The 20,411-nt window shown below is 39.7% G+C and overlaps 1 pseudogene; it reads right to left on the minus strand.

The window, feature by feature from the left end:
• Positions 1-7,981: 7,981 nt before the first annotated feature.
• Positions 7,982-13,715, minus strand: LOC106635055 (large ribosomal subunit protein eL42-like; annotated as a pseudogene).
• Between the last annotated feature and the right edge of the window lie 6,696 nt (positions 13,716-20,411).

Here is a 20,411-nt window from a genome sequence, read left to right on the forward strand (position 1 = left end):
TTGGAGCCACTTCTTACCTCTCTGCCTTTGTTATTTGATGGAAATTTGAATTGGGAGGATAATTATCAATCAAAATTACTTGATTTCTTTTTGCAGAATCATTGATGTTAAATGGAAATTTGAACTGCATATTAAACAAGCTGTACTATGGAGAAGTCCTGTGGCAGTCCTGTAGCTGGAGAAGGAAATAATACCGACAGGAAAGGTGACAGGAGCCTTTTGGATTGCCACATCCAGAGACTCAGGTGCCAAGGCTGGCTCCAGAGAGCCTGGTCTCCCACCCATATGGGAGCCATCAGCAGGGGAATTGTAAATAAGGATGGAGTCTCCTCACCCATTGGATTAAATTCAAAATTTGCAATGGCAGTGAGAATTAAGATATCTTTGCCAAAAAGATATCAAGAGAAACAATGGATGTTGGAATTTTCTTTTGAAGTCAATTTCCCAATGGGAACTTTTTTTCCTTGCTTGTTACCTGTAAGCGTCTCAATTCACAGAAAGGATTACTAACACAAAGAAAAATGTTACAACATTCCCCAATGTTTTAATGACTATTTATAGGAAAGATTCTCCTTTGGCTGATGAGAGAAGATGAGACGGGATAAGAGAATTAATTTCGTTTCAATTTACAGAAAATATTTGCTTCCTGGATTATAGACTCATAGAAGCTTAAAGCCAAGAGGGACCTTAGAAATCACAAAATCACTCAAACATTAATTTATTCCTTTTTTGTTGTTGCAAAAATGAAGGCCTCAAAAGGAAGTAGAAGCCAGGTCCCCTGGTTCTTGTCTAATGTTTATTCATTATGATATGATTTTTTGCCCGGTATGTTAGTCAGCTGTTTTTAAAGTTCTGCAGTTACACAAAAGCCTTCCAATGACCTTCATGCCACCCAGACTTTGCAGCAGGATATTGATATCATCTTCATAGTTGTAAGTTCTAATTCTTCTTATACTTAAAATATTTGAAGTGGAAGGGATCAAGCAAGGGTTTAAAAATTAATACCAATATCTATTCAAAAGGACGAGCAATAAATTTTAGCTGCTTAGCGCTGGGACTGAGACATTCATCTGCTCTTGTTATTTACAGCCTGAAATAAAATGATCCATGCTTTTGTAGAATACAGAAAGAAGGAGGAGCAGCTGTGGAAGGGCTAATGGCCAAAGAGATTATCTTTGGAGGCACTTACGAGAGTCTAAGTGGCACAAAATCGAGAGAAATTATGCTGTTACACTACTTTACACATTAACTCAACAAATATAAATATGTGCCACATGCTGCATGGGAAATGGTGAACCAAAGGCTGGGCTTTAAAGGGAGGCAAGCATGTCAGAGTAAGTAATGCAATCTGCTAAGCACAGTAACTAACTTGGATCTGAAGGGTCAGGCAGGGCTATAGGGATGAAGACTGGCTTTGCAGAGTGAGTAATCACAGGTGGACAAGACAGAAGAGGTGTTCCTAAGCAGAGGAAACAGTAAATTGTAAACGTCTTTCATAGGAGATGGTGCCTCATGAGCTAAATTCTGAAGGATGAGTAAGACTAGGTGGACAAGATAGGAAAGAACAATTCTGGCAGAGGAAGAAAAGCAAAGCAAACTACTAAGCTTCATTACAGATTTCATAAGCTCCAGAAGGTCAGGGGCCGTGTGCTGCTCAACTTGGTAATCCTGACTCTAGCACAAAGCCTGGCCAAGGGTACGATATTGGAATGAATGATGGGTGAGTAAATCAATGAATGCATCTGGGAGGCAGGTATTCTCATTTTCAGTCCTCAGACTTTGGCACTGTGCCCCCAAATAGTGCCTGGGAATTTCCATATTTTTCCAGACTCCCCTGAACTTCTAGCATGAGGCATCCGTCATGCCTCTGTGACCAAGGGTAACATTTGGCAACAACTGCAGCTGCCCAAGACTCATCAGTTTGAAGCGGAGGAAGGCACTGTTTTCTTAGCTTTGGGCTCTGCTGGGAAATGGAGTAAACCTTAATACAGAGATAAAAACATTCCTGCAGGATAAATCAAGTTGTCCCTTTATAAAAACATGGACTAGGGGGTGTGGGTGTGAGTGGTAAGCATATTAAACTCTCCCTTACAGAGTGGGCAATCTTCCTTTGAAGTTACTCTTTAAATAAAGTATCGTTGATTGTAGCTGGATAAGGTTCGCTGTCCCTCTGGCTACAGAGGTGACATGAGTTCAAGAACAAAGTGGCTAACACTCTCCAGACCCCTCATCCCCGAAGCTTTCTTGCGTGCACTAAAGGTTAAGCTAGCAAACCGCGGTTGCAAGGGCACGGGGAAATGTTACTTTCATTATGTCGGGTTTTTTTAAGTATAAAAACAAGACATGTAAGTGGTAAATGTTTTTTCAAACAGAACAAAAGGATAGCATAATCAAGTAATATGAGTTACTGTTGAACTTAAGTGATAAGTAAATGGGAGAAAGGTCAATATATCAATGTTTCCACCTTGTGTATGCTTGTAATTTTCCATTATAAAACATTATAAAAGAGTTACCATTCCTCCTCATGGTCTGTATTCCCTTAGACTCCCTATCCCACTCTCCAGTTAGATATGATAATGATTTCTTCTATATTCTTCCCCAAATTTTCTGACCATTTACAAGCTCATTTATGCATATACAGAGCCTATACTTTTTGTAAATAGTATTTTACAAAGTATATTATTCTGTACCTTGAGTTTTTTCTTCTTTACAATATAATGAGATTTTCCACGGCAGAATATGTAGTTCTACTTCATACTTTTAATGGCTGTTTAGCATTCCATCAGAAGTAGATAACAGTCTGTAGTATTAACTTTATTTACATCTTTGCAAATATAATAGGTGAAGAAGTATTTCATTAATTCTAAGTGAGGTTCAGTCTTTTTTTCATATGTTTATTGGTCATTGACATTTCTTTTTCTGTTAATTGCCCATTTGGGTCTTTTGCTCATTTCTCTTTAGGGATGGATTTTGGGGGGATTTTTTTCCTTTTTTGTAATATCCCTCTAATAACAAGGCAATTTTTCTTTTTTCTGATGTGTGCTGCAGATATGTGGGGCGCAGTATAGTGGTGTGGTTGAGAGTGACCCTCTGGAGCCAGATGACCAGCTGCCTGAACACTTGTAACTTTGTCTTGGTCTCAATTGTGACAATATGGCCATCCTACTCCATTGAAATATAGTATTGGTAGATAATGTTATAAGACTTGTCACAATTGAGACCAAGAATGCCAGAGGGGAAAAACTTTTCTCAGCACACAAAGAATTATAAACCTTCCTACAAGCCTTTCCCAAGAGCTTTCACAGATGGATCCAGAACACAGTGACTGCTGTCAGAGGCTGAAAGCTTCCCATTTTGCAGACTGATGGCTCATTTGGAAGTGCAACCCCTCCAGGAGTCCCTGACTACTGAACCATCTCTGCCTCCCACGACTTCCTTCTCTTCTCTTCTCACCCACTTAGTTACCTACTCCCCCAACCAGGAGATCAACTTCTTGGTGTACTCTCAGCTAGGGAAACTCACCAAACACAGTAGAAAAAACCTTGTTATCCTTGATCCCCACCCAAGACCTAAGCCCAACTGGTATCCCGTTCTCTTCCTTCTCAACCCAATCCCCATTCCTCTCCTCCCTTCCAGATCTTCACTCTGAGCCCTCTGTAACTCTCATCCCATGATCCAGCCCCCTACAGCCTGGACCTCTTCATTGAGCCTTCCCTCCTTGACTTGATTGAAACCTGGCTCCCCCAGAAACACTCAGCAGCCCTGTCTCAAGTGAAAGCTGCTCTTTTCCCCACATTCCATATAAAACCTTTGGATCAAAAGGTTAGGTCATGATCTTCTTTACTCCCTACTTCTGCTTCCAGGCCATTTCTCCCTTACCACTTGTGAAATTTTTTCTATTTCTTGCCACTAAACTTACACATTTACCTTTTCTTTCAATCCTCTTTTCCTCCCATTTCAATATTCCTCCCTGTCTAGGGTTAACCTCTCCACTTGTTCTCTTGATCTTATTCCCCTCCCACCACTTATCCTACTGTTTTTTCTCCCCCTCTTGTACCTTCATCCTCTTCTCCATGGATGACCCCTTCCCATCAGCATAGTTGGCAGAACAACGAGTGGACCCAGTGGGTAATGGTTAACAGCACAGACTCTGGAGCCAGGTAGCCTAGAGACAGATGCTGACACCACTCTTTCCTAGCTGCATGGCTATATGGTACTTTTTTTATCTGTAAAATGGAGACAATAAGAATATCTCTCTTTATGAGGATTAAATCAGTGAACATGTGTAAAGCATTTAGAACAGTGCCAGCCCATTCCCAGGTATTATGTAAGCATTTGTTAAGTAATTCAGCATTTTAAGACATCTCTCCCTTTCCACATGAATCTAACACACAAACAATATGCTCTTCCTAGCTCCCAGTGTCTTCTGCACTCAACACCCTATTGTCTTTCCTTCCCTGGACCAGCCAGCTGTACTTTTTGAGTCTCCTACATTTATTTCACCACTTTGTCACTTTATGTTTATAGCCCAACTTCCAATTGACCTCCTGCAATTGGAATTCAATAAATCTAGTCTTACCAAGGGCATGACTTGCAACCTCCTACTTGAATCCATAGTCACTTTTTAGTCCTCATTCACTTGTCATAGGTGTTTAGTGTCACCAATTATTCCCTCCTTAAAAGGCTCACTAGAGCTAGAAGACTAGCTCCATGCCACCATCTCTTCTGTTTCTCAACCCAACAATGCAGCCACTCCTCTTCCTCCTTTTTATGCTCCTTTTGTTGGCAAAATCCCTTAAACAGGGGTGTACTTAGGTTTCTCTTCTAGGTTCTTCCTGTGATCTCAGGCTTACCATCCATATGCAGTTGATTTTCAAATCTCTGTATCTATCCAGCCAGCTGCCTCTTGGAGATCAGCATTTGGATGAGGCACTAAACTCAGTAAGTTCAAATGTGTAAATTAGTGTGCCTCCTTCCAAACATTTCCTACTATCTGAGTTCCTGCTCTTAGAGAATGGTGCCAGCATTCACCCTGTTGCCCAAGTTTGAAATCCAGACTCACTTCCTGGATGTGCCCCCTAAGTCTCCACATCTTACAAATCATCTATTGGCTCTAATATCTTCTAAGTCGAATTTCTTCTCCAAAAATTGCCACTACCTTCACTAAGTTTATTTTAATTTCTGGCCTAGATTACTGTCTCCAGACTTGCCCTGTCTCCTCCTCACTAAAGCCCAAGTGATCCTTCCAAAACTGATTGGATTCCCTGTCTCCCTGGCTAAAAGCATGTTAATGACTATCCATTGCCCTAGAGTCAATCCAAATTCTTAACCCAGTAACTAGGGTATCTTGGAGGTCACTTGCACCTGCCACAGAGGTGATTTTTAAGAGGAGGAATTTTGTGACCCGATTGTTAAATTGTTGGTAGCTGAAATTCATGCCATGGAAATCAGCACATGTCCCCAGTGCTAGTTAATTAGCATACTTCATCTACCCAGCCTCATCTCTTAACACTCCCCTGCTGGAATTCTGCTGTTCAGCCAGACTGAACTACTGTCAATTGTCTCTCACTTCTGCACCCTTATACCACCACTTTCTCTGGAGGGAATCTTCTCCACTCGCTCCTGGCTGTTTCCCAGTCATCATTTAGGTCTTACATTAGCAGCCACCTTCTCAAAGAGGACTTTTCAGAGGCTCTGCCCTCAGGTTGACCAATGCAACCCTTCTATGTACTCTCACAACATCCTGTGCTACATTAGCCATTGTCTACATCTGTGACTACTTACACATTGAGGGCTTGCTACTTTCTACACAATGTAAAAAGGGTTGAAATTCATAACCTTATTTAATCCTCACAGCAATCATATGAGATGGTTACTATCTTAGATGAAGACACGGCCTAAGATCAGTTGTCATTTGTACACAGTAACACATCATTTATCAAACGCCTGGTACTTATCTGAGTACATAATACTTACCCATTCATTTGTCTGAATCACTTACTAGCCTGTAAGCTCCATGAGGTTAGGGTCTGCCTTTTATACCCAATACTGGCACTTGGTAGATGTTCAACATATGTAGATATTAAATAAATTAACTGTAAAATACCAAAATAACTGCTTGCTATATTCTTATTTTTATTTCCAACTTTTATTTTAAGGTTAGGAGTACACGTGCAGGATGTGCAGGTTTGTAACATAGGTAAACATGTGCCATGATGGTTTGCTGCACAGATCATCCCATCACCCAATTATTAAGCCCAGCATCCATTAACTATTCTTCCTGATCCTCTCCCCTGTCGCCCCCGCAATGCCCTCCAGTAGGCTCCAGTGTGTGTTGTTCTCTGCCATGTGTCCATGCGTTCTCATCATTTAGCTCCCACTTATATGTAAGAACATGTCATATTTGGTTTTCTCTTCCTGTGTTAGTTTGCTAAGGATAATGGCCTCCAGCTCCATCCATGTCCCTGCAAAGGACATGATCTTGTTCCTTTTTATGGCTGCATAGTATTCCATGGTGTATATGTACCACATTTTCTGTGTCTAGCCTATCATTGATGGACATTCAGGTTGATTCCATGTCTTTGCTGTTGCGAATAATGCTGCAATGAACATACCTGTGTATGCATCTTTATAATAGAATGATTTATATTCCTTTGGGTGTATATACCCAGTAATGGGATTGCTTGGTCAAATGGTATTTCTGCCTATAGGTCTTTGAGGAATTGCCACGCTGTCTTCCACAATGGCTGAACTAATTTGCACCCTCATCAGCAGTGTAAAAACATTCCTTTTTCTCCCAACTTCACCAGCACCTGTTGTTTTTTGACTTTTTAACAGTAGTCATCCTGACTGGTGTAAAATGGTATCTCATTGTGGTTTTGATTTGCATTTATTTAATGATCAGTGATGTTGAGCTTTTTCTCATATGTTTTTTGGCCACATGTATGTCTTCTTTGGAGAAATATCTGTTCATGTCCTTTGCCCACTTTCTAATGGGATTGTTTGTTTTTTTCTTGTAAATTTAAGTTCCTTATAGATGCTAGATATTAGACATTTGTCAGATGGATAGATTGCAAAAATTTTCTCCCATTCTGTAGGTTGTCTGTTTACTCTGTTGATAGTTTATTTTGCTGTGCAGAAGCTCTTTAGTTTGTTTATTTATTTATTCATTTATTTATTTATTTATTTATTTAGATGAAGTCTTGCTCTGTCACCCAGGCTGGAGTGTAGTGGCACGATCTTGGCTCACTGCAACCTCTTCCCCCTCTGTTCAAGTGATTCTTGTGCCTGAGCCTCCCAAGTATCTGGGACTATAGGCGCATGCCAACATCCCTGTCTAATTTTTATATTTTTCATAGAGATGGGGTTTCACCATGTTGGCCGGGCTGATCTTGAACTCACATGATCTTGAACTCAGACCTCAGATGATCTGCCTGCCTTGGTCTCCCAAAGTGCTGGGATTACAGGTGTGAGCCACCACACCTGGCCTCTTTAGTTTAATTAAATCCCATTTGTCAATGTTTACTTTTGTTGCAATTGCTTTTGGCATCTTTGTCATGGAATCTTTGCCCATGCCTAAGTCCTGAATGGTATTGCCTAGGTTTTCTTCTAGGGTTGTTATAGTTTGAGGTTTTACATGTAAGTCTTTAATTCCTCTTGACTTGATTTCTGTCAAGGATGGTGTAAGGAAGGGGTCCAGCTCAAATTTTCTGCATATGGCTAGCCATTTCTTCCAGCAGCATTTATTAAATAGGGAATCATTTCCCCATTGCTTGTTTTGTCAGGTTTGTCAAAGATCAGATGGTTATAAGTGTGTAGTCCTATATTTAAGTTCTCTATTCTGTTCCATTGGTCTATGTGTCTGTTCTTGTACCAGTATTCTGCTGTTTTGGTTACTGTAGCCCAGTAGTATAGGTTTTTTTTTTCTTTTTAACATAAACTCAAGATTTTATTGTCTTCATAAAAAAACAAAAGATGATACTTAGAACTGGATCACTTGATCCTTTTTCTTTTTATCTCCTCATAGTTCAAAATGTTTGCATCTTTTAGTAGCCAGTATTCACTTAGATCTGCAGTTGGGCTGAACACACTCAAGCCTTAGCACAATCTTCTTTGTAGTTTTAGCCTTTTTCTGGAAAATCAGCTTAGTCTGCCCACCATAGCCACTCCGCTTCCTGTCATAATACCACTTTTCCTGGGCATACAGAAAATCCTTGCCCTTCTTGCACTGCATTACTTTGTGAGATTGGTGCTTGCCACACTTTTTACAGGAAGTCCGGTGGGTCTTAGAAATGTTCACCATGTTTGCACTAGCACTATCACCACAGAAAGAAAGAGGATGGGCCAGAAATGGAAGTATATAGGTGTAGTATAGTTTGAAGTCGGGTAGTGTAATGCCTTCAGCCTTGGTCTTTTTACTTAGGATTGCCTTGGCTATTCAGGCTCTTTTTTGGTTCCATATGAATTTTGAAACAGTTTTTTTTTTTAATTCTGTGAAGAATGTCAATGGTAGTTTCATGGGGATAGCATTGAATCTATAAATTGCTTTGGGCAATATGGCCATTTTCACAATACTGATTCTTCCTATCCACGAGCATGGACTCTTTTCTATTTTTTTGTGTGTGTGTCCTCTGATTTCTTTGAGCACTGGTTTGTAGTTATCCTTATAGAGGTCCATCACTTCCCTTGTTAGCTGTATTTCTGGGTATTTTATTCTTTTTTGTGGCAATTGTGAATGGGAGTTCATTCATGATTTGGCTCTTGGCTTGCCTGTTGTTGGTGTATAGGAATGCTAACAATTTTTGCACGTTGATTTTATATCTAGAGACTGCTGAAGTTGCTTATCAGCTTAAGAAGCTTTTAGGCTGAGATGATGGGGTTTTCTAGATACAGGATCTCATCTGCAAACAAAGATAGTTTGACTTCCTCTCTTTCTATTTTAATAATCTTTATTTATTTCTCTTGCCTGATTTCCCTGACCAGAACTTCCAATACTATGTTGAATTGGTGAGAGAGGGCAAACTTATCTTCTGCCAGTTTTCAAGGGGAATGCCTCCAGCTGTTGCCCATTTGGTATGATATTTGCTGTGGGTTTGTCATAGATGGCTCTTATTAATTTGGGGTATGTTCCTTAAATACCTACTTTATTGAGAGTTTTTAAGATGAAGGATGTTGAATTTTATTGAAAGCCTTTGCTGCATCTATTGAGATAATCATGTGGTTTTTGTCTTTAGCACTGTTTATGTGAGGAACCACATTGATTGACTTGCACATATTAAACCTGTCTTGCATCCTGGGGATAAAGCCTGCTTGATTCTGATAGATAAGCTTTTTGATATGCTGCTGAATTCAGTTTGCCAATATTTTGTTCAGGATTTTTGCATTGATGTTAATCAAGGATATTGGCCTGAAATTTTGTTGTTGTTGTATCTCTGTCAGGTTTTTGTATCAGGGTGATGCTGGCCTCATAGAATGAGTTTGGGAGGAGTCCCTCCTTTTCAATCTTTTGGAATAGGTTTAGTAGAAAGGTGCCAGGTCTCCTTTTTACCTCTGGTAGAATTCAGTTGTGAATCTATCTGGTCCTTGGTTTTTTTGGTTGATAGGCTATTTATTACTGCCTCAGTTTCAAAACTTATTATTGGTCCATTCAGGGATTCAATTTCTTCCTAGTTCAGTCTTGGAACGTTGTATGTGTCCAGGAATTCATTCATTTTTTTCTAGATTTTCTAGTTTATGTGCATAAAGGTGTTTACAGTATTCTCTGATGGTTGTTTGTATGTCTGCAGAGTCAGTGGTAATATCCCCTTGATCATTTCTGATTGTGTTTACTTGAATTTTCTCTCTTTTCTTCTTTATTTTTCTATCTAGCGGTCTATTTATTTTATTAGTTTTTTTCAAAAAACCACCTCCTGTATTCATTGATCTTTGGACAGATTTTTCATGTCTGTATCTCCTTCAGTTTACTTCTGATCTTGGTTATTTCTTGCTTTCTGCTAGCTTTGGGGTTTGTTTGCTCTTGATTCTCCAGTTCTCTTAATTGTGATATTAGGTTGCTAACTTGACATCTTTCTAGCTTTATGCTTTGGGTATTTAGTGCTATAAATTTCCCTCTTAACACTGCTTTATCTGCATCCCAGAGATTCTGGTATGCTGTGTCTTTGTTCTCATTCATTTCAAAGAACTTCTTGATTTCTGCCTTAATTTCATTATTTTCCCAAAAGTCATTCAGGAGCAGGTTGTTCAATTTCCATGTACTTGTGTGGTTTTGAGTGAATTTCTTAATATTGAGTTCTAATTTGATTGTGCTGTAGTCCAAGAGACTGTTTATTATGATTTCAGTTATTTTGCATTTGCTAAGAAGTATTTTACCTCTGATTATGTGATCAATTCTAGAGTAAGGGTCACATGGCAATGAGAATGTATATTCTGTTGCTATTGGGTGGAGAGTTCTGTAGATATCTATCAGGTCCCCTTGATCCAGAGCGGAGTTCAGGTCCTAAATATTTTGTTAACTTTCTGTCTTTATGATCTGTCTACTATTGTCAGTGGGGTGTTAAAGTCTTCCAGTATTATTGTGTGGGAGTCTCTCTCTTTGAAGATCTCTAAGAACTTGCTTTATGAATCTGGTTGCCTCTGTATTAAGTGCTTATATTTAGGTATATCTAGGATAGTTAGCTCTTCTTATTGAACTGAACCCTTTACCATTATGTAATGCCCTTTTTTGTCTTTTTCTATTTTTCTTTTTGGTTTAAAGTCTGTTTTGTCAGAAACTAAGATTGCAACCCCTGCTTTTTTCTGTTTTCCATTTGCTGGGTAAATTTTCCTCCATCCCTTTATTTTGAGCCTATGTGTGTCTTTGCATATGAGATGGCTCTCTTAAAGACAGCATATCAGTGGGTCTTGGTTCTTAATCCAGCTTCCCATTTTGTGTCTTTTAATTGGTGCATTTAGCCCATTATATTTAAGGTTAGTATTTTTATGTGTCAATTTGATTCTGTCATCATGATATTAGCTGGTTATTTTACAGACTTACTTATGTGGTTGCTTCATATTGTCACTGGTCCGTGTACTTTTTGTACAGACCAGGGTGCATATTGTCACTGGTCTGTGTGTTTTTGTTGTGGCTGCTAATGGTTTTTCCTTTCCATATTTAGTGCTTCCTTCAGGAGCTCTTGTAAGGCAGGTCTGGTGGTAACAAATTCCCACAGCATTTGCTTGTCTGAAAAGGGTCTTATTTCTCCATGGCTTATGAATTAGTTCGGCCAGATATGAAGTTCTGGGTTGGAAATTCTTTTTCTTTAAGAATTTTGAATATTGGTCCCCAACCTCTTCAGGCTTGTAGGGTTTCCACTATTAGTCTGATGGGCTTCCCTTTGTAGGTGACCTTGCCTTTCTCTCTGGCTGCCTTTAACATTTTTTTTTTCATTTTGATCTTGGAGAGTCTAAAGATTAAGTGTCTTGGGGATGATCCTGTGGAGTATCTTACTGGGGTTCTCTGCATTTCCTGAGTTTGAATGTTGGCCTGTCTAGCTAAGTTGGGGAAGTTCTCCCGGATGATATCCTGAAATGTGTTTCCAAATTGGTTCCATTCTCCCTATCTCTTTCACGTAGCCCAATCAGGCATAGATTTGGTCTCTTTACATAATCCCATATTTCTTGGAGGTTTCATTCATTCCTTTTTATTCTTTTCTCTCTATGCTTATCTGTCTGTCTTATTTCAGAAAGACAGTCTTCAAGCTCTGAGATTCTTTCCTCTGCTTGGTCTGTTCTGCTATTAATACTCGTGATTGCATTGTGAAGTTCTTGCAGTGTGTTTTTCAGCTCTATCATGTCAGTTATGTTCCTTACTATACTAGCTATTTTGGCTGTCAACTGCTGCATTGTTTTATCATGTTTCTTAGCTTCTTTGCATTGGGTTACAACATGCTCCTTTAGCTCAACAAAGTTTGTTTTTATCCACATTCTGAAGCCTAACTCTGTCATTTCAGCCAGGTCAGCCTCAGCCCAGTTCTGAGCCCCTGCTGGAGAAGTGTTGTGGTCATTTGGAGGAAAGGAGAAACTCTGGTTTTTTGAGTTTTCAGTGGTTTTGTGCTGACTTTTTCTCATCTTTGTGGATTTCTCTACCTTCAATCTTTGAGGTTGCTGACTTTGGATGGGGTTTTTGTGGGGTTTGTTGTTGTTTTGGCTTTTTTCTTTTAACAGTCTGGCCACTCTTCTGTAGGACTGCTGCGATTTTGCTAAGGGTCTGCTTCAGACCCTAATTGTCTCAGTTTTTCCAGTACCTGGAGGTATCTCCAGTGAAGGCTGTGAAACAGTAAATATGGTAGCCTGCCCCTTCCTCTGAATGCTCCATCCCAGGAGGGTACTGACTTGTTGCCTGCCTGAATGTGCCTGTAGGAGGTGGCTGGAGACCCCAGTTGGAAGATCTCACCCCATCAGGAGGAACAGGACCAGGAACCTACTTAAAAGAGCAGTCTCAGTCTGGTAGTCTCAGTTTGGGTAGAGCAGCTATGCTGTGTTGAGGATCTCTTCAGCCCCTGACTGGTTTGGGCTCTCCAAGGCCTGCAGGCTGGACTGGCTGAGATGCCCAAACAGCCAAGGTGTTGGCCTGCCCCACCCCCCAGGACCTCCATCCCAGGGGGAAATTAGAACTCTGTCAGTGGTAGAACATGGGTGGGGTTGCTGGGGGTCCCCTAACTGGGAGGACCCACCCAGTGAGAAGGAGTGAATCCAGATCCTGTTTATAGATGCAGTTTGGCCATGCCTCGGCAACATAGCCATGTTGTGCTGGGGAACTGCCTCTGCCCCATTATTGGCTTGAACTAAACCCATAGGCTGGAACGACTGAGTCATCCAAACAAACAAGGTTGCAACTCCCCACCCTGGCACTCCATCCCAGGGAGAGAGCAGAGCTCTGTCCATAGAATAAGGGCAGGCCGGGGTAGCTGAAGGTCCCAACTGGGAGGTCCTGCCCAGTGAGGAGGAACAAATCAGGGTTCTGATCAAAGAAGCAATCTTGTCACATTCTGTGCTGTGCTGGGACCCTTCCTCATCAGGACCATTCGGACTAAAGCCTTCAGGCTGGAATGGCTGAGTCTACCAAACAGCAGAGATGGTGGCCCACCTCTACCCACCAGGCCTCCATTCTGTCTCAGGCAGGCTCCACCCTGTTGCCGGTGGCTAGCTGGAATTCCAAGCCAGTAGGTCTTATCTTGTGAGGTACCATGGAAATGGGGCCCACAGACCAATGCTTCTCAGCCCCCTGGATTCAGCCCCCTTCCTAGGGGTATGTACGGACCTCCCGTCTTGCTGAAGATCCTGAGCCAAAGTATGTAAAGCTCCTGGGTTTCTGTGTGCGCCTGAGCAGCTACTCTGCTAAAATTTCACACAGTTCTGTGTGTTGGACCCAAGGCCCTGGTGGTGTGGACTCACGAAGGGATTGTGATTGGAGGGTTGCAAAGATCTGTGGGAGGAGCGTGGTTCCCCAGGGTCACACATTTACTCACTGCTTCTCTCAGCTAGGAGTAGGGATTCCTTCGACTCTATGTCACTCCCAGGTGGGCCATCATCCCACCCTGCTTTTCTTTCTTCTCAGTAAGTTGAGTTGTTTTCCTCATCAGTACCAATGCAAGAACCTGGATATTTCAATAGAAGGTGCTGTATTCACTTGGCCCTTTCATTCCTCTCCTTGAGAGCCACACGCCACAGCTGCTTCTACTCAGCCATCCTGGAACCCTCCCCACCCCAATTTTACATTATAACATTCACAGCTTTTTTCCCAACGTCATATTAATGTTCATAAATTCTCCAGAAGCTTATAAATAATGCTGACTAGAAAATTTACCCACTAATTTCCGCAAGTAGCTGGTACAAGACTCCTTTTTCAGGAAACAGCAATCAAGAGTACACTCTAAATAGCTGTTAGACAGATTTCCCTTGATGACTTCCATCCACCCCCATCAAGCCTTAGGGGCTGGGATTTCTAAAAGCTTTGGCTTCTTGAGGCTTCATAAGATACTGAAGCTCTTTCTCAGTGTTTTGGGTTAAGTTGTGATTTCTCCATGACTACTGCTGAGACTCAATTGACGTTTTCTCATAGTTCCAAACAACAGAAATGGTTTTGAAACCAAATCAGGGACAAGGGTTATGAACCAGAGGCCTTTCACTTTGCTTTTCCAGTCTTTGGGTTGCACTGTGGATTAATAGGGTACAGCTTTAAAGAAGTCGAGTTTTATCCCATGAAGAATGTCCCCCAATGAAATTATATTCATTTGAAAATGAAATTGCCCCCAACAGACTTTACCTCTTGAATTTCTTCAGCATTCATGATTAATGTCTACAACACCCCAGTGACACATCGTCTATCAATAGCCTCCTCAGTGCTATTGTTTCACTATCTTAGTTCCCTAAACAGATCTGAAACTCCCTAGATGGCAAGAGAGTTTATCCTTTTGGGAATGGGTCTGTTTACTTTCTGTAAGCATAGAAATTGTTTATTTAATTCATTAAGAAAAATCATCCAGTATAAGATAAAAGATTGTTTTCAAGTTAGTCCATTAAAAATTGCTTCTTTTTAAATGACATCTCGAACTAATTATCAAACTAATTACTCCTGAAGACTGGTTACCAGAAGCAAAGAAGCAATAATGGGAAAGCACTCTATTTTTTAAAAATTGAAGTAAAACCATTATAGTAGAAAGGCTTATTCCCCCTTTTCTTTAATCTCCCTTGGTAATGCACTTGGAACATCCAGACTGAAATAAATTTTGTTATGACAATCTCATAATGGGCTGTTTGCTTTGTTCAGGTTACTGTACTTGAAGAAGATTCTTTAACTCAGGACTATAAGAAAAGATAAAAATATTTGTTGAAAGTAAATGAAACCATATTGTATACTGTATATCATATGTATAATGAACAGTAGCTTATATTGTTACTATTGATACCAATAAGTATTGAAAAGTTATTTTGATTACAATTTCCTGTTATGCTCATTTTTCTAAAATTGTGTGCCAAAAACTATATTTGCAGGGAATTATTGGCTACAGCATCATCAAATCACTAATGTATTACCAATGAAGAGCTGGCATCTTGGGCGTAAGCTTAAATTTTGAATCTCCAAATATAAACTTCTGAACAGGATTTTTTCTTCTTGTTTTGAAAATTGGAGATATAATATACATTCAGTAAAGTGCTCAAATCTTAAGTGCACAGCTTAATCACTCTTTACATGTATATACACCCATAGAACTACCATACAGATAAAACAGTGAGTATTTCTAGCCTCCCAGAAGGCTTCCTGTTGACCACCCTGAGTTAGTATCCTCCGAAGATAGCCACTATTCTTCTATCACCATAGATTACTTTTAATTATCCTTGAACTTCATATAAATGGATTCATAGTGGTATTCTTTTGTGTCTAGCTTCTTTTCACTCAACATTATGTCTGTGAGATTTATCTTCTTGTTGCACATAGCAATAACTTGCTCTTTTTCACTGTTTTGAAATATTCTACTGTTTTTGATGAATATTCAGATGGATTTTAGTCTTTGGTTATTATGAATAAAGCAACTGTGAACATTCCTATACATGTTTGAGGATGACATATTTCTCCTGGGTATATACCCAAAAGTGGAATTTATGGATTATAGAGGAGGTGATGTTCGGACTCTTTATCTATAGCTAATTATTTTTAAAGTAGTGGTGGGAGGAAGGAAAATTATTTTCTACTGGTGTCTATTGTATACTTGATATTCTGAGAGAGTAGTTATAGCTGAAGTTGGTCAAGTTGAACAGAAATGTTTCTAGGTAAAATCTCAAGGAGTGAGTGAATAAGGTCAGAGGGCACTTGAACTACATCAATGCTAAAGTTCCAAAGATTATGGTCATTAAGAATTCTTGGAAAGATGGGAGGGCTTTAATTAGAGTCAACTTCAAGACCCGTGCTACAACACAAAGCTGCCTATGGATCCCGTGTAATTACTGAGGGATACTTTTTCACAAAGGAGTAAATGATGCTCTCATCTAACTTTACCTTTTCCATTGGCCACTGTAGGATTTGCAACTTCCGCATGGAAATAATCAGTGAGAACAAACAGATTTCCACTTACATTTCATCTACAGCACACATGTTCAAATAAAATGTCTCCTCTTCTCTCTTAGAGTTATTTCTAGGTTTGATTTAAAGTTTTTCTATGGGGAATAAATCTGGTGCCAAGAACAAGTTAATAATTAAATTTTGCTTATCCTCTGGGGAAGCTGAAGTCTGACCAACTTCCTCCACATTGTAGAACTGTTTCTTCATTCCCTTGAATGCTCCCCTGCCCTCCCCAACTCTCCTCCAATCACCACACACAAATGATATGTGTTTACCTTTTCTACCTTAGTTTCGTTTTGCAAATCACTTTACTTTTTGTAAAACCCCTTTGATAATGCAAACCTATAACTACCTTCTCACATCCCATTGATGTTAGATCAATTTTACAAGGGTTATCTTGAGGTTTTTTTTTTTCTAGATCTAAAAAAAAAATCCCGGGAATAGTTCCAGACTTTTTGATTAACTGGGCAGTTCTGGAAAGTAAGGCTGTTCCTCACTTGAATTACAGTATTTGTTATCGGCCCTTCATACTAGGGTGTGCTGCTGAAAGTTTCTGCTAATACCGGATGTAACAGCTTGGATTCTCATGACATTGTTCATTCTGAGGTCATTCTACCTTCTTTTATATATCTTTATTTAGAATTCTTATAAATGAGTCAATCGTTAAACTTTTTCTGCAAAACTCTATCAAGTCCTTATCATAGTGACTAGTGTAGCCCTCTAATCTTTTCCTTTCTGATGAACTTAACTTCTGTTGCACCAATTTAACTTTGTTTCAAAGGAACTTGGATCAGAGCAGACTATTTTATACACTATGTAGGCAACTACTCTTCAGTGACTATCAACTTTGTTCCTAAGTTGGAATTTACATACACAATTTAGAAAACAGTGATGACTATTAATTTTCTTCAAATTAATTAGTAGCATGTGGCTACACGAGGGACCCAAATGAGTAGAGAGTCATCAACATGTTGATGACAAAGCCAGGTCAGCTCCACCTTCACGAGATGGGGTCAGGAGTTGCTTCTTGCTAAATGGCCTTTTGCATACCTTGAAACTAGAAGGGAAGGAACTAATGTTCACTGAGAATGCCACATGCCAAACACTCTGCAGGCACATTACATGGGTTAACTGAATATTTATGACCACAGGAGAGTAGTGATATAACTTTTCCTACCAAGAATGGGGAATTCCTTAACCCATGGGTGTTATGAATTTGACAGATCCTTGTCCAAGTTGGAGCTTTCTTTAGGGATGACTAGAAGGAGCTGAGCAGTTAAGTTTAAAGACTTTCCTGTCTTGAATAATTATTGGCTCATCTCATTAATGTATTTTCTCAATTGCTACTTTCTGCACACTTTGGCCTTGCATAGCTCTGGCTCATTAAGTATTTAAAGATTTTTTTTTTTTTTTTTTTTTTTGAGATGGAGTCTCGCTCTGTCGCCCAGGCTGGAGTGCAGTGGCGCGATCTTGGCTCACTGCAAGCTCCGCCTCCCCAGTTCACGCCATTCTCCTGCTCAGTCTCCCAAGTAGCTGGGACTACAGGCTCCCACCACCACACCCGGCTAATTTTTTTTGTATTTTTAGTAGAGACGAGGTTTCACCGTGTTAGCCAGGCTGGTCTCGATCTCCTGACCTCGTGATCTGCCCGCCTCGGCCTCCCAAAGTGCTGGGATTACAGGCGTGAGCCACTGCACCCGGCCTAAAGCCACTTATTAATAATGTGTTTATCTGCTTTCATACTGCTGTTTATTTGCTGTTCTCTGGATAGGGTTTCTCCTGGGTTACTGATCAGTTCTTATGTCCTGCTTGGGCTGCCTGACCTTCCCACTTTTCAAGAAACTCCTAGCAATAGGCTTGGATAGCTCCTGATTTTATACCTGCCAACTTTTTTGCTGATCCCTCCCACATATCACCTCGACTCCCAGTCAGTTCTGGACTTGTACCACCTTATTTGGCTTCCACTCTTGTGTAACCTCACTCTGTGTCCGATACATAGGACATGATCGATTAGGGCTCATAGGATTGTCCATACCTACCTACTACACTTCTGTGCAGTTAAATGAAATGGGTCTCGTTGACCAAAAGTTATCAGCAGAATGATGTTGCAATTATTCTTTCCATTAGCATATAGATTTAGGCTTAAAAATAAAATCAAATAGTATTCAAATAGCTCATCCTGAAAACCAACAAAAAGTTACAGGAGAATCCAGATCTGCTTATCTATTTTTGGAAGAACAGCATCTAATGATTTGCTAACATCTATGAAGTAAGGATCTATATGTCAACATCTTTTTCTGATGTTGGATACGTTTTGTAAGATGCAAAACAATTATAAGCCTCTGATTTTATAATATAGAATGGACTTAATATAGTGCCAGTTATCAGATATTTAGTTTATATTTATTTACTGATTTACTCAAAAGATGAAATAAGACACACATAGCACAAAATTCACCATCTTAACCATATTTAAGTGTCCAGTTCAGTTGTTAAATACATTCATAGTGTGTACAACCATCACCAAGATCCATATTCATAACTCTTTTCATCTTCCCCAAGTAAAACTCTATACCTGCTAAACAATAACTCCCCATTCATCCACCAAACCCCTGGCAATTACCATTCTACTTTCTGTCTCTATGAATTTGGCTACTCTAAGTAGTCGTATAAGTGAAATCATACAGTATGAGTCTTTTTGTGCCTTGCTTATTTCACTTAGCATAATATCTTCACGGCTCATCCATGTTATAACATTTGTTAGATTCTTCTTCCTTTTTAGGGCTGAATAATATTCCATATTTATATACCACATTTTGCATATTATTCATCCATCAATGGACACTTGAGTTGCTTTCACGTTTTAACAATTATGCATAATTGAGTAAGGCTGCTATGAACACGGGTATACAAATATCTCTTTGAAACTCTGCATTCAATTCTTTTGGGCATATACTCAGTAGTAGAATTGTTGAATCATATGGCAATTTTTAATTTTTTTGAGAGCCACTGTAGTGTTTCCCACAGTGACTGTCTGTTGAACGTTCCCACCAACCATGCACAACAAAGGTTCCAATTACTCCACGTCCTCGTGAACAGTTGTTATTTTCTGTTGTTTCTTTCTTTCTTTTTGACAATAACCATCCTAAAAGGTGATCAGAGGATTCATGTTTAAAAAATAGATTTTCGTAAAAGGCATGGTAATTTCTGTGCGAGATGAGAATGGTTACTTGCTTATTAAATGTAGCTCATCTTTCAAATGACTGTGATTACTTCCTTCTCTCCTTCTATATGCATGCCACAACCCCATCTGGAGATGGATTTTATTCCTCCACCAACTGTGAATCTAGGCTGACCTCTGACCACTTCAACCAATAGAATATGGTGAATGTTGCATTGTGTCAGTTCCAGGCCTTGCGTTTGTGAGTATAGGAAGTTCCTGCTGCAATGTCAGAAGTCCAGGCTACTTTTCTTGGAAGAAAGACCATGTGAAGAAGCATGTTGTCAGATGTGATGAAGAAGCCATTGCGGATACTCAGCCCTGTTGAGACTTCACATGGCTCCAGCCTCAGCAGCTATATGACCACAACAGCATGAGAGACCCCAAATGAGGACTGCCCAGATGAGTTCATTTACCCTGCAAAACTAAGAGGGATAATACTAATGAAGCGTTGCCTCAAGCCACTAAGGTATGGTCAGTTACACAGCAGCAGATAACTCAGACAAATGAGTCCCAAGGTTCAGAATAAGGCAAGAATCCAGACCAAGTACTTCCCATTAGTAAATATTGTCTCCAGATTTCCCTGTCCATATTCAACTTACTTGGCTTTTCTCCAGTTGTTTTATCTGTAACTTTAGTAATGAATGTGAAATATTACTGCTAAGCCTGAGTCTTATATATGTGTGTGTGTGTTTATATATAAATCTTAAAGTTTGTTTGTAAGTTTACTATACAAATACACACAATTCAGAAAAGCAATTGGCACATAACATCAGGCTTATGGAATTAATGGTGGGGAATCCCAATGGAGATCACCAAATTTTACATATCAATGATTTATTGGGCAAGAAGGATCACCATCTGGTATATACTCTTATTCTTCTTCCATAAGAGGACACTAACAGAGATCATTCTATGGTCCTCTAAAAATATTCAACGTGATAATCTGTTCTCTGGCTTCCTAGAGAAAATATCTTGCAAGATAATTTGCTATATGGCTTACAGGAGAAATTTATCTTTGGCCATAACTGAGAGAGAGTCAGCACCAAGGAAGAAGAAATAGAAAGCTTCCTCGATCCATAGCATGGTTTCTGA

The sequence above is a fragment of the Pan paniscus genome, chromosome 1, assembly GCF_029289425.2.
Source record: "Pan paniscus chromosome 1, NHGRI_mPanPan1-v2.0_pri, whole genome shotgun sequence".
NCBI lineage: Eukaryota > Metazoa > Chordata > Mammalia > Primates > Hominidae > Pan > Pan paniscus.